Genomic DNA, 15,447 nt, shown 5'->3' on the forward strand with positions numbered 1-15,447 from the left:
GCTTCCTGCTCCTCTCCCAGGATCCTCTGCTCTACCTGCACCGACTCAGAAGTGTTCATGGCGCAAAGCTCTTTGAAGGCAACATCTCATCTAATCTTCTCATCAATCTGCGAGGGTGGAATTATTGGCCTCATTTTCCAGTGGAGGATCTTGAAGGTCAGGGAGATTAAGGGCTGTAGCTGGAAGTCTTGGAAGCAGGGCACAAGGTGGGACTGTCTGGCCGAGGTTTGTGTTGTCTCTCCAGAAGTGTCCACAGCCTCCAGCTGGTCTCTGCTCCCATGAGATCCCCTAGAGGGCCTTAGAGATCACCCAGGCCAGCTCCTTCTTGTGAAGCTGGGAAAGTGAATTGCAAAGAGGTGGAGGGAACTTCCCAAGTTCATTCAGCCAGCAGGAAGCAGCACCTGAGCTGGAACGCTGGAATCACCCTGCTCTCTGGGTCCTTTTTCTGGATGGTAGATCTTGTTCTAGATAGGTAGATAGGTGGGTGGGTGGATGAGTGAATGGATGGGCGGGTTGGTAGATGGTGGATGGGAGATGGGTGGACGGGTGGGTGGATAAGTGGATGGATATATGGGTTGGTGAGCAAGTGAGTGGGGCATGGAAAGGAAAGGGTGGACGACAGGATACCAGGACAAATTAAGGCATCTGCCCCAGTTTGAGGGCTTCTTTCTTGGGCCTCCAGGCCCCAGGCCACTTTATGATTGTGTCAGTGCTAGGGCCAACCACAGGAAGTCCACAGTCCCCAGGGACACAGGCTCAGTTTGCCTGAGCATCTGTGGACATAAGCCTCTCCTGTGATCCTCAGCCCGTTCTGTAGAGGAAAGTGAGGGTCAGAGAGGGGGTGTGGCTTCTCCTGGGTCACAGAGGGAGAGAAACATGAAGCTGGCCCTTCTGTGGGTCAGTGTGTGCTTGTGGAAATTCACACTAGTGAGACAGGCCTCACTTCGCAGGCAGGGCCTAGACCCTGCTAGGGCAAGGCGGGGATAACTGGCCGCTCGGTGTGGATAGAAGACCATGTAACCCATGCTCTTCCTCATCCTTGCTGTGTGTTCCCAGATGAGTCATTTCACCTCTCTGAGCCTCAGTTTACTTGTTGATAACATGGGTGTTGTTGAGGACTACATGAATCTGCAAAACGCATTTAGCACAGTTCCGGGCACACAGCAAGAGCTCAATAAACGTGGCTTTTCCCGGCCTATGGAGTGTGGGGGGACTTACCACAGATGCCTACAGCCACATACTCTCCCACACTCCCCAGGGGCCCCATGAGGCCCACGCTTTTGGGAGGGAGCCCCAACTCCAGCCCCCACATGGCCCTGCTGGGTGACCCTGGGCAAGACAGCCCTCCAGCCTTGGCTCCCTGCCAGCTCCAAGGTTCTCTCTGGGTGCTGCTGTGGGGTCTCACAGGGTTCAGACCAGTCTGGAGCTGGAGGGAGTCATGGGGTCTGCCCTGGTGGGGAGCTCATGCTCCCCCTCTCCCAGGCCCCTTCCAGAGGCACAGGGCCAGATCAAAGGGACCCAGCACTGAGGATCGGGAGGCGGGCTTGGAAAGAATGTAAACATGAGGATATTTTTAAACTTTTTCCAGCCCTGGCGATTAGGGCTCTTGAAGCAAGAGGCCCAGAGGTCAGTCCGGCCCTCACTCACAAAGAGAGAAACAGTCTTGGGACCTCGGAGACCCCCAAGCCACCCCTACCCACCCACACTCCCTGATACCCATCCCAGGACTCTTGCTCCAGCCTCAGGGCAGAGTTTCTTCCTCTGATCTCGCCTCCAGACGTCCTGCAGCTGCGGGATGGCATGTTTCTAATGAGAGGGCCTCAGAGATGGCGGTGGGGGGGACCCAAAAAATTGCAGGGGTTGTGGGGGCCTTCCTGGAGGGCTAGTGTTGGGAGACTGAGCTTGGAGACCCCTTGGCAGCCCTGTCACTCCATCAGGCATGTATGTGTGTGCACACGTGTGTGTCTGTGGGTGTGTAAGTGTATGCTAAAGTCTGGTCTGCATGGTGCCTATGTCACGTGTAAGTGTGCCAGGAGCTCACCTCAGCCCCTCCTTTCCTCCCCTTTCCTAGCATTCCTGGCCCCCTTCCCCGGGACTCCTTGGGGTGGTGGGGGACGTGGGAGGGGACAGGAGGTAGGCTTGAGGGTCAAAGGGAAGAGAATGGGGAAGATGAGGGTGCTGGGAGCGGAGGAGTGAGGGGGCTGGGGGCGGGGCCTGGGTCCGGGGTGAGCCATGCAGTAGTCAGTCTTCGAGAGCTGCAGGGGCCGCTGATGTGGGGACTGGGGGACTCGGCTCCCTCGATTACCCCCAGGTGTCACAGTGACTCAGGAACTTGGACACAAGGCTCTCTAGAGCTCCTTGCTATGGATGTCACCGTGACGCTCACTTTGGGTTCCATGACAACAGCCTCTTCCCTCACAGTGATGTGGCCACCCTCGCACACTCATGCGACACAGTGGAGCACACCCACAGGAGTGTCATGAGGAGACTTACAGAGGGAACTCAGCCACAACATGCCCCCCCAGGGACTCCCACAACCTCACCTTATCCACATCCCTGCTGACCAGGAAGTCAGAGGGTCAGAGTTCACAGGGGCATTCAGGAGCCAGGCCGGCTGTGGTTACCAGGACAACGAGGGGCCCTCACCCTAGGAGAGGCCTTGCTGGCTGTTTCCCATGCTTCAGGGGGCTGCTGTGCTACCTTGCCTTGCTTATGGACCCAGAGAGAGACAGTGTCCAGCTCTAGGTCATACAGCTCCTCAGTGGAGGGCAGGGCTCAGGCCCCAGGCCAGGATCGACAAGGTGGTGTGCTCCCCATCAGATCCCCTCCTCGGAGGCAGCAGGCGCAGAGGATGAGACTTGGTGTTTTATCATAAGGGGTTGTGGGACTTCAGGCCCGGGACAATGAGGGAGGTGGATGGGGCTAGAACTGGTGGGGAGGGGGACCTGGAGACTTGTCCTCAATCTGAGGGCCGGAGCTGCCTGCCTGAAGCTGTTGCTGCGTGTGCCCACTCACCGGGGCTGTTGCTATTCTTACCCACCTGGCAGTGGCGGCAGGGTCACAGATAGTGGCTGGGTGGGAGCAAGTCATGAGCACCAGCCCCTTATCTGACACATTCCCTGGAAACTTGGCAGGGGCTGCCAGGCTCTGGGGGCCTGGGCAGGGGGGCAGTGAGGTGGTCACAGGGACAGGGTGGGAGGATGGGCTCACCCAGGACAAGGCCCTGAGCCAGCTGCCTCTCCTACAGCCAGGCAACGTTGCATCACAACTAGGGGTTTCCAGGGGGATTTCTTCCCATGTGGTCCTCAAGACCCTCAAGTCATCCTCAGCTTCGTACTCAGTCCAACCCAGAATGCACCACCTCTGAGCTTTCAAGACCCCAGAAGACAATGTGTTGGTTTCCCCAGTGAGGCCATAGGCAGGGGCTGCCTCTGTGGGGACAGCACCGTACTGTGAGCCACAGAGGCCCAGGCTGCCCATGTCCTGCCCACTTCTAGGCTGTGTGACCTTGGGCAAGTCACTTCCCCTCTCTGAGCTTCAGTTTCCTCATCCCTTTCCTGAGCTGTTGTAGGGATAACAAAGTCCAACAGTTGGGAAGGTGGGCTAAGGGCTGTAAGTTTGTGTGTGTGTGTGCATATGAGTGTGTGCGGGGCCAGGAAGGAGAGAGGGAGGCACATGGGTCCCCCAACTTGGAAACTCCCGCCCCATGGATTTTCCATTGGCACGTCGGCACTCTCTCCCCCAAAATAGGCCCTATGAGCCGTGTTCGACAGAGCCCAGACTGAGGGGACTTTTTTTAGCTGCCCTTTGATTGTCAGCTCTCAAACGGCCGCTATTTCAAGCTCCAGCGCCTTGAGAAGTAGGGCCAAGTGGGGGCCGGGATCAGCGCAGAGGGTCTGGCTGGCTCCCTGAAGGCATCCCCACGGGGGCCAGCCATGCCCTCTCACGCCCAGCACTGCTGGCAGGGAGAGCACAGCATCCCCAGTACTGGGCCTGACGGCTCTCGGTCCAGCTCCAGGGAAGCTGCAGACCTGGCAAAAACCAACCTCGTTTATAGCGCTCACCCCATAGCCACTGGCCACTGGCCACTGCCATGGAGAGAAGAACACATTGTGAGGATTAACTGAGATAATACAAGCAAAGCCCTTACTTACCACAGGGGCTGGTCCATAATTGGCCCTCAAAAAATGAGAAAAGCTACTACTATTATTGCCGTTATAGCTATAGTCATTCTTGTTTCTGTTGTTACAGTAATATTTTTATCAGGTTTCCTTCCAGTCTTTTTTGTATGCATTTATCTTATGTTGCTGAGTTCAGGTCACAACACTTCTCCCCCCACACACACTTGGCTTCAGCAGAAAGGAGCAGCTCCAAGTCTGCTGGGGTGCCCCTCTATGCATCTCTGGGCCTCACCCCCAGAGATCAGCCCTCTATAAATGGCCTTTGGGTCCATGACCCCTGAGATTGTACTTGACCTTTCAGAGTGTCTGTGGTATGCCCACAGCTTCTGTCATCTCAGATGCCATCAACCTCTGCCCCATAGGATTCCAGAGCCCCAGGTTCTGAAAGTCAAGTTCTAGATGTTGGATCTCCAGATGGCCCCTGCAACTGGATTCTAGAACCCTCTGGCAGGAACCTAAGGAAATGGGCTTGTTTCCTCAGCTAGCCACGAGAAATAATTTTCTGGCTGTTCAAGTGCATAAGATTTGGCAATGGATCATGAGGACAAATGAAGATGCTCTCAGCTTCCTGGTCATGGTGTGTGTGGAGGAGGGTGTGGGCTGCCAAGAAGAGGGGATAGGGTAGGAAGCCAGATTCCGGGAAGTGGCTGGGCAGGGAGAGAAAGGGAGCATGGTGGAGCCAGGGTTATTTCCCAGCAGGGCAGCAAGGTCAGCTGGGGTCAGGGGTCACATGTTCCATCCTCACTCCAAGTGGTTACTGAACAAGGTGAGACTTCCTTGTTACCCGAGGGACAAAAATAGGTACCAGGTGATGGCTAGTGATCTATGCCCAGAACCAGCAGGGTTATTCTGAGAATGGCAGGCACAGGGCCAGGCCAGTCTTGGTTAAGTGGGATTGAGCTGGAAGTGGCATCCTCAGTCTGTGGGCTCACCCTGTCCTTTTGCGAAACATGAATGAGGTGGGAGGACTGGAGCCATATGCAGGCCGACCCTCAACACATGGGCCTGGAATCCTGGCAAGCCATTTGGCATCTCTGAGCATCAGCTTCCTTCTTGAATGATGGGGACCTTGATCCCTGCCTCCGAGGGTAGTAGAGAACTCTGTGAAGCTGACAGATGGTGCTCAACAGATGTATGAATCTCCACTTGAGCTATCCCATAGTTCTGGCCCAGGGGCCCAGAGAGGGCAAGGCCTTGCCTGAGTAGCCCAGCCGCCAAAAGCCTCCTTCCCTGACAATCTAAATGAGCCAGAGTGAGGCACAAAAGCACGTTTCTGGCAGGGCTTGTGGAGATTTTCCAGGAACAACTCCATCCAGCTGGAGAATTCCTTTCTCAGCTCTACTGCCTAGGGCCCAGGCTAAGGAGGGACCGTCGGGCTCATTCTGGTTCTGCTCAGCTCCTGCTTCTAACCTACAAAGCCCAGGTCAGGGTGTCCCACACGATATTCTCTCGCTGTTTGCTATGGGCTCTGAGGGGCCTGAGGCTCTGAGGTCCCCCTCAAGACCCTGGCACACAACAGTGCTGGGCACACAGTTGGTCCTCTCCTGATCCCACATCGCTTCCAGGGGCCCTCCCTTTCCTTCATCCAGCATGTCCTAGCATTTTCCCTGGAGCCAGCCTCTGCCCTCAGGGTCACCCCAGACGAACACGGACAAGCCAGCGTGATGGACACTGACTTGGGGAGAGATGGCACCTGACCCAGCTTGGTGGTGGGGGTTGACAAAGGCAGCTGGACTGGGGACAGGTAGCCAGGCTGGGACAACTGCCTTGGCAAAAGCTCAGAGGATTGGGACACACTGTTTCTGTGGGGCTGGAACACAGGTCTGAGGGAGTCTGACGGGCATTGAGGTCAAGGTGTGACGTGAAGTGAACTCAGTTCTTTGCTGAGCTGGAATTGGACCTGGAAAGTTCCCTTCCCAACCCAGACCTCTTCCCCTCACAGGTACCCCCACCAGGGTTTTCCCTGGGTTTGGCCAGAAACAGGGGGACTCCTCTCCAGGGAGGGCCAGGCTGGCAAATAGGAATCTCAAGACATAAAAGGGTGTTAGACCAGGGCCCCAGGGGACCCAGCTCAGCTTGCCATAAAGTGGCCATCCTCTGGGATATTCCTTTGCCCACAAAATGCACTTTCTGCCCACACAGGTCCCTGGGGAGTGACAGGACACTCAGATCTGCTGGGAGCAAAGTTCTTGGAGCGTCCCAGCTGGGCTCTGGGGACCCTCAGACGACCCTGCCATCTTATCTCAACTTCAGCCCAGCACCTGCGCCTATCCAGCTTCGGCCGCCATTTCCACCCATGGGGAGGGGGATCATGGTCCCCCTCACCCTGCAGGCTGGCGCCAAGGTTTATGAGCCAGCCTCTGAGAGCCACACGGGTGGAAAAAGTTACCCGGTTCTAAATCAGCCAGCTTTGGGTGATCTCATCCCCTTCCCAATATAGTCTCAGTCCCCTCCCCCGCTGGCTGGCCCCTGGCCAATGGCGCAAGTCACAAGGGAGCTGGTAGAGGGGTGTGTGTGAAGGCTGGGGGAAGGATTTCAACTTGGGGTCACACTGTTTTGTAGTCTGTTTTGTAATCTGATTTCCCAGCCCACCCCACTCCCTCATTTACAGGATTTACTTTTAGCGGTTTCCCGTCAAATAATAAAGATCTTCCACCATCACTTTTTTTTCACTATTGCTTTTAAAATCCACCAGGATGGATGCACCAGAATCTCTTTGTCCAGTATACAGGGGAAGGACATATCAGCGGTGTCCAGTTTCTCTTTCTTACAAACACTAGTGCCATGACCATTTTTGTTCAAACTCCCTTGTGCAGTTGCCTGACCCTCCCTCTCTCTCTGTTTCTCTCTCTCTCAGATAAATTCTGACAGGTGCTGCGCTGGAGAGCAGGCTTCACTGTGTGATTGATGAGTTCCGAGCCCTCCCACAAGCCAGGAGTGCCAGGCCCAGGGCAGGGAGGGGATGAGAGATCAGTCGGGGGGTCGGGGGGCAGGGTAGGCTGTGGCTGCTGGTTCCTCCCACCTGCTCAAGGCCAGCACCCCTCTAGCTTCCACCTGCTCTTGCCCTCCCAACCCCAGAGGCCAGGCTGACTGGGGACACAGGGAAGGGCCATACACAGGGTCTGGCCTGTGTTGCATCCACACAGCCCCACCCCAGGCACAAGCAGAGGACCCAGCCTTAGGGTGGGGCCCCTACAGTCCACCCAATTCACATCTTGCCAAGTGGCCCCCCAGCTTCTGCTAGAATGCTTCCATGGATGAACAGCTCACTCCTTCCTGTCAGGCTTGTGGGGAGCAGATAGCACATGCAGTTTTTCACCAAATGAATAGAATTGAATGGATATTCAACAGAATTGCATGATCACTTAGCAATCACATGAAACCTAAGAGGAAGCTTTGGAATCAGACACCAGGGTTCTAAGCTCAGCTCCATATTTACTAGTTTTGTGACCTTGGGCACATCATTTTACCTCGCCAGCTCAGTTTCACCATCTGTAAATGGGTTCATAATACTTGCCCCGTACAGTTGTGAGATTTATTATGATGGATTGGCTCTTGTGATTATGGAGGCTGAGAAGTCCCACAATCTGCAGCCTGCAAGCTGGAGGCCCGGGAAAGCCAGTGGTGTGATTCCAGTCCAAACCTGAAGGCCTAAGAACCAGAGGAGCCAATGGTGTAAGTCTGACTCAGATTCCAAAGGCCCGAGAACCAGGAGCACCGGATGTCTCAGAGCAGAAGATGGATGTCCCAGCTCGACAGAGAGCAAATTTTCTCTTCCTTCCACCTTTTTGTTCTATTCCAGCCCTTAACTGATTGGATGATGCCCACCCCCTTCTTTATTCAGTCTACTGATTCCAATGCTAATCTCTTCTGGAAACACCCTCATGGACACACCCAGAAATAATGTTCTACCAGCTATCTGGGTATCCCTTAGCCCAGTCAAGTTGACACATAAAATTAACCATTACAACCATCTGTCAGATTCACCAGTTATCAAGACTGCTGCACATTAACTTTGTCAATCCCCAATGTCACTTCTGCTGTATTCTATTGGTTACAAGCAAGTTGCTAAGGCCAGCCCAGATTCAAGAGGAGGGGAAATAGACCGCTTAATGGGAGGAGCGGCAAAGAATTTGTGGTTATCCTTTTTTTCTTTTGGTGAGGAAGATCAGCCCTGAGCTAACATCTGATGCTGATCCTCCTCTTTTTTGCCAAGGAAGACTGGCCCTGAGCTAACATCTGTGCCCATCTTCCTCTACTTTATATGGGTCACCGCCATAGTATGGCATGACACATGGTGCGTCAGTGCACGCCCTGGATCGGAACCCGCGAACCCTGGGCCGCTGCAGCGGAGCGCGTGCCCTTAACCACTTGGGCCGCCGGGTAGGCCCTGTGGTTATCCTTAAAACCACAACAAGGAGCAAGAGGTGGAGGGTTCCAGGCTCCATCCTAGGGGTAACCAGGGGGCTGGCTCAAGTCTTGGAAGAGGTGACTCCAGCTTGTGGGGGAAGACAAAGACCTCTTTCTCTTTTCTCACTTCTTCCTCTATGTGTGGTGGTAGTGCCCACACAACTGGGGAGGAGGCAGAGGAGGCCAGTGAGGCCAGTCTGGGGAAGAAGATTCTGAGCTTTCTCCAAGGGTGATGCGAAGAAATGGAAGGGTTCAGAGCAGGGATGTGACACAGTCAGATTTGAGTCTGACCAAGATCACTCCGACTGCTGTGCGCTGAGTGGAGCTGACTGGATTGGGGGTGGTGGAGGATAAGGGTGGTTTGGACCATTTTGGGGGCTGGGACAGGAGCTGGGCAGGAGGGAACAGAGCCCAGAGCTGTTGGAAAGGTAGCTGTGGGGACTGGTTGCAGAGAGCAGGGCCGGGAACAGGGTGGGGAGAAGGGTTCAGAGGCGTGGGGCAGTCCACAGAGGGGAACGCCCACATTGGGAAAGGTGGCAGCCACTTCCTCACCATCTGCAGCCCACCACCTGGCTCTGGCTCTCTTGGGACCCCAGCAGCTCCCTCTCCACAAGGCCAGGCTGAGTGACCACCAGATAAATTCCTTCCCCCACCCCACACTCGTTCCCAGCGCCAAGGACATCCAGGGTCTGGTGAGGCTCCCTGAAGGGTGTTCCAGGCTGCAGGCCCAGAGAGACCCTGCTCCAGCTGGGAGCGAGCCGCAGGGCCTCCTCAGTAACACTCTCCTCCCACTCCAGCTGCAGCTGACACCAACGTGGCCAGATGGCGACATCTAGAGGCAGCCTTCCGCCTCACATTGCTTCACCACAGAACCCTACAGCAAAGGGCCTGTGTCAGCCCAGGGCTTCCCATTGGTGTTCCTGTCATGCCATCCTCAGGATTTAGTGACCAAGCCACCAGGCAGAGCCACCCAGTTCTCCATCCCTCCATACCAAAGCCCCATGTGGGGTCAGCAGAGCCCATGGAACCCCAAGTGAACCCATGGATACTCTCCCCTCCCACAAGCCCAGGTGCACGTTGGCTTGTTGAGGACATTCCCCGTCCCCCACCACTGCACTGCTTTGTTTGGAGGAAGGGTCAGCCCAGCAGCTCAGCCAGCCTCTTCTCACAGAGCCAACTCCTCACCCCATCTCACCATCCAGGCCTATCCTCGGTCCTGGGTCCCAAGTGAGAACACACAGTGGCCTTCACCTTTCCTTTGTGATCCTTTTTTAGCTAATTGTTCATTTCCATCCATCCATACCCATGGTCTTTTCTGGTACCAGACACTCCTCATCCCCTCCCCTCACTTCCACACCACTACTCACGGTTTTCCTCCTACTCCTCTGACCTCTCTCTTTTGCTGATTCCTCTTCATCTGCTCCTCCTTTAATCATCCATCCATCCTCTCATCCTTCCTCATTCATTCTACAATCAGCAGGATGTTGGGGGTGGGTACTGGATGCCAAGGCTGACGTTACAGGGATGGGGATAGGGAGGAGGAAAACAAAGACAAATGTTCAACCACACCTGGTTGAAACACAGCAGGGAAAGTGGCGGGATGGAGGTAGGACTTTCTGCATGGCTCGCACCCCACGTCCACGCTGATGAAAAGCAAGCCATGCTCACAGTCCTTTCTGAGGTCGCTGCATGGCCTCGCTTACTTCCCCATCCCTGGAGATCACCTGAGGGGCTCCTTCTTGCCGGCGCAGCCACATTTGGCTAGCTCCCACTCAGCCTGCACTGCAACTCTCACCTCTATGTCCACAAAGCCCCTGGAGACCGACCCCAGACCCGCTGGACTGGACCCACCCCTATGCTTTACTCCTCTTGTTCCTTTCCCTGGAGCGGCTCCTCCCCATCCCCATTGTGCCCAGTGTCACTGGCCTCTCAGCTCCCAGCTGGATGGGCCATCCCTGGACAGCTCTGCATACCTGGCCCCAGGGCATGCAAGCTTTATGCAGGGTGGACTGAACAAAGCAACAGCTCATTGCACACATTCCTTCTGTTCATCTGCTGCAGGAGAATGGGGTTGGGCGAGTGAGGGCTTTCCAGAAGCCAGAAAGGCAGGAAGAGTTAAGATCTGACATAGAGTGGGCTTTGGAAAGTCCCTCCACAGACCACTTTCCAGGAGGTGAGGGTAAGTAACTCGTCCTGGCCTATTTATTCCCTTGCCAGCGACAGTCAGAACTGGAACTCTGGCTCCCTCTCTCTCCCCTTGCTCCTCTCAGCCAGGCGATTCCCATTTGAAACAGATAAGGTCAGGGGCCAACGGAGCAAAGACACTCTGACCCACAGAAGCCCACAGAAGTGAAGGTTCACCTATCCCAGGCGGAGCCGCTTGGAGCGCTGGCCACCCATGATTAACAAGGTCACCAACCTGGAAACCACTTAAGGGCATTTAATGGCATCAGTAAAATGGAAACAAAAACTCTAGAGGTGAAAGGAAGAGTATAAATTTAATTGTCCCCCCTCTAGTTAAAGAGCCCAAAGAGCTCAATTTTTAAAATTTAATTCTTCCTGTTTTCCCTCTATTTTTATCATGTTCCAAAATGATGGGATATCGGAATGTACATGTTAAGTATATCTAGCTTGACTCATAACAATCAAAGGAATACCAAAAGAGTTAACAGAATTCTATTTTATTCTCAGCAACAACCGAAAAATAGCCTTCTAGCTTCTTTTCAGCACCACCTACCTCTCCACCCCCTCCGCAACCACCCTGGGCCAAAATTACAGTGAGGTTTTCTGTGCATTATTATCCGTTTCTGAAAGCCCAGTCTTCGGACAAGTGGATGGGCTGTGGATTTGGTTCAAATCCCAGCCCTATCGTGATGTCATGAGCAAGTTTTTTAATCTCTGGGCCTGTTTTATCATGTTAAAAAGGGGTAATAGCCCCTCTTGTTATCCTTACCAGACCCCAGACACTTCCTTCCACCTTCCCCTCCCCAAAATCTGCTCCTTCTCAAAGCCTAGTTTAACCACCCTCGCTCACACTAAAGTGTTAATGACTTAATAGTTGTTTCTGCATTTAAAGAAGCACCTATTACAGCAGGCCATATAACTGAGCTGTATCACTCCTGAGGCAATGATATATAGCTCAGTTACTGGGGGTGGAATGGACTGGGGTCTTCAACTTTATGTAGGTAGCTGCCTAGACCATTGCCCCAAAGCTGGCTCTGCATTTAAGATTAACACAGAAACTAGTTTTACAAGTTCAGTTAAATAACATGAAATCCCAGCAGACCTTGGCACTGAGTGTGTGGCGACCCTCAAAACAAAAGCCTTCACTTCCGTTTCCTTCTTTTCAGGCCCTCGCCCACACTGTTAATACTAAATGAGGATTTCCTCTGTGGTCAGCAGCCACCAAATATTTGCAGAGGACCAAACTTCTCTTTTGGGTGGACTCTTGAACAGACTAAAATCTTTCATGGCCAGATAAAAGTGGTGAAACAAAGGTTGCCCTCATCTAGTAACCTAAGGGCCTACAAAAACTAGTATTCAAGCCAAAAGAAAGCAAATTTCATTTTGCCTCTTTTATTTGCAACTTTAAATATCTCTAAAGGTTAGAAAATCGATGTCAAATACGAACACTGGTATACAGCTTAAAATTCAAAAGGTCATAATTATTAAAGAACATGGTTAATAATTTTTCCAAGTAAATGCTTGACAAGAAAGTTTTCCAGGAGGCAAGTTAAATGACAGGCGCCTGAGGCGTTAGGGACAGAGACTCAGTGCACTCAGGAGACGAGCAGTTCAACCGTGTTTTCCACTCCGTGATCCACACGGCTTCTTGCATGACAAGTGGTACCACCAGCTTTTATATCCCAGCTCCAAGGCTACACCCAGGCTTTTCCTGCCACTGCAAAGAGTCGCATTCAGAAACAAATGAACCACTTTAAGATGAAACTAGGATGGGGCCGGCCCGGTGGAGCAAGCGGTTGGGTGCGCGCGCTCCGCTGCGGCGGCCCGGGGTTCGCTGGTTCGGATCCCGGGCGCGTACCGACGCACTGCTTTGGCAAGCCATGCTGTGGCGGCGTCCCATATAAAGTGGAGGAGGATGGGCATGGATGTTAGCCCAGGGCCGTCTTCCTCGGCAAAAAAAGAGGAGGATTGGCAGATTTTAGCACAGGGCTGATCTTCTCACAAAAAAAAAAAAGATGAAACTAGGATGGCTCAGTTCCAGAATATTTTGGTTTGAGTTGGGAAGATAAGGCTTCCCAAAAACTGTCAGATGAAGATAGGTCACCAGGGGCTGATGGTCAAAAGAGTCAAGCCAGACTCAGTCTGAATATATTTTTTTTGTGCCATACAATTAATTATTCTCTTCTTGAACTAACTCAAGTTTGAGCTATTTATACTTCACTTCTGTATAAAAGGTGTCAGCTTAATTGTGTCTAATCTGAACTTGATCCTGTGTGCTGGATACTAGAGATCTTTTAAGCTAATTGTACTTCTGGGAAAAAGATGTTTCTATATTAACATACCTCAGAGTTTACATTTTCATTATAATAAATCAGCTTTAGTGTTACAAATAACATCTCAGACAGCTGACTCTAACTTGACCTAGCATACTAATTCGAATTTAGAACTAATACCATCTTCTCTATCCATTTTGAGCAATCTCTAGAGCCCGCAGAATCACATTATTTATCTATAAAACAATATCTAAATTATGCCAATAATACCAAAGTTTCTTACCTAAAATGATACACACACAATTTTAGGCACCAAAGCATACTTTATTCAAAAGTTACATCCAAAATATTATATGTTCAATCTTAATTTTGAGTTCGTTTAAAGTCTCAATATTGAAATCTCTATGTAAAAGGAATGATGGTCTTTGGAAGACTTGAAAGTACCATCAAACCCTCTCAAATCCCAGTGTCTTCACACAGCAATCCACGTGCCTCAGGAAGGCCGACGACAGCAGAATTGTGGGCAGGGAGACAGACACACTGGGGTTTAACCAGGAGGCACTCCTTGGAGCATTCATGGAAAGAGCTGACAAGAGCTCACAGTGGAAAAAGGCGGACGATCAACTGGCCTTTCTTCTCCCTCAATATACCAGTTAGAAAGCAGGAAATCTATTAGGCAGAGAGAAAACACAGATACTCCTGGAGAAACAGGTGGGAAGTCTGTATTCTCTCAGCTGTCCCACAAGTTACTGAATCAGATACATTTATGACCCATGCTAGGCACCAAAACAGGACTCTGTAATCCTGATAAATGCTCCAAGGGTATGCCAGGGTTTTGTTGGCATAAAGAACAAAGGACGTCAGACAAGCAGAGTCCTCAGCTTTAGCAACAAATCTTCACACTAGCGGGAGGGTAGTGATTCACATTTTATTTCTGAGTTAAGATCTAGGAGATCAGAAGGAATACTAATGGTTTCAGAATAAAAGGACCAAGGTTTAAGCACCCAAAAGAGAATTTTTTAGATGAACCCATAGCACTAACAGTTGCACTGGAAAATGTACAGGGAAGAGTCCCCAAGCAAGAAGTATCCCAACACTTGAACGAATGTCATGGGGATGTGGAAAACGAGGAAGCCAAACTTAAGTTATTTGCTTTTATTTTCAGTGGATGGCACGATGGGGTGAGATGACGAGAGGGATCAACTAGGAAAAGATAAAACTGTCAATTTTGTGGGATTGTATTTGTGTTTCCATTTAGGGACACATTTCCTGTCGTTTAAATGCCACAGCAATTTATGAGAACATGAAATTCATCCCCCTAGAAAAGATCCACATAGTTTAATTTTCAAGTAAACATACGACTGTACAGCCCACAGAAGCAATTACAGGTTACACTTTTATTTTTGCCACAAATCCTATTCTAAATACGGTCTAGTCCCTGAAGAGTAGCAACGGCAATTTATCCCAGTCTAGGGGCAAGTGTCCCATCTGCCCAATCTCACGCCTTTCTCCTCCTCACTGCATCTCAGGGTGCAGACAGGGAGCCTTGGTTAGCGACTGTTCTCAAGTCCTTCATGTATCCATCTCTCTAGATTCAGGCTGAAATCTTCAGTCCACAATCCACTACGTAAGCCAGTCCTGCCTAAACGTCTGTCATAACTACCACATGCGATCACTTTTCCTCTTTCCCTGCAACCAACTGAAGAGGGAGCATTCTTTCCAGACAGCATCGTGCAGTCAGCAGCCGCAGAGTGAGGGAGCTCAGCAGAACAGAGGTAGGAGTGTCAGGTGGAATTAACAGAAGAATGCTTGAGAGGTATAATCAGAAAGGTTAAGTGTTATGAATAAACTCCAGAGGCTAAGCCCTGGGGAAACTGTTATTAGTGCTGGAAAGAAGAGTTAAGGCTTAGACAGCAGTTATCTCCTAGTGCGGCTCACAGGTTCAGGGGATGGGACTCAGTGGAAGGGACCGAAAAGTAAATCCAGCTGGTCCAGAGGCCTAGCCCCTCTCACCCTCAGCTGAAAACCAAGACAAGGCATTCCAAGCGTGCTTACAGCAGGCCTGTTTGCAGGTTTGAGGACTTGGTTTTAATATAAACTAAAAACAGAACTAGAACGCAGTATTACAAAATGTTTTCACAAGTATAAGTACAAAAAAAAGTTAGAATGTTGCATAAGAGCCGGCCCCGTGGCGTAGCGGTTAAGTGCGCGCACTCCGCTTCAGCAGCCCAGGGTTTGGATCCTGGGCACTCACACGACGCACTGCTTGTCAAGCCATGCTGTGGCGGCGTCCCATATAAAGTGGAGGAAGATGGGCACGGATGTTAGCTCAGGGCCAGTCTTCCTCAACAAAAAGAGGAGGATTGACATTGGATGTTAGCTCAGGGCTGATCTTTCTC

Source organism: Ceratotherium simum, chromosome 30, assembly GCF_057802395.1.
Source record: "Ceratotherium simum simum isolate JZ-2026a chromosome 30, ASM5780239v1, whole genome shotgun sequence".
NCBI lineage: Eukaryota > Metazoa > Chordata > Mammalia > Perissodactyla > Rhinocerotidae > Ceratotherium > Ceratotherium simum.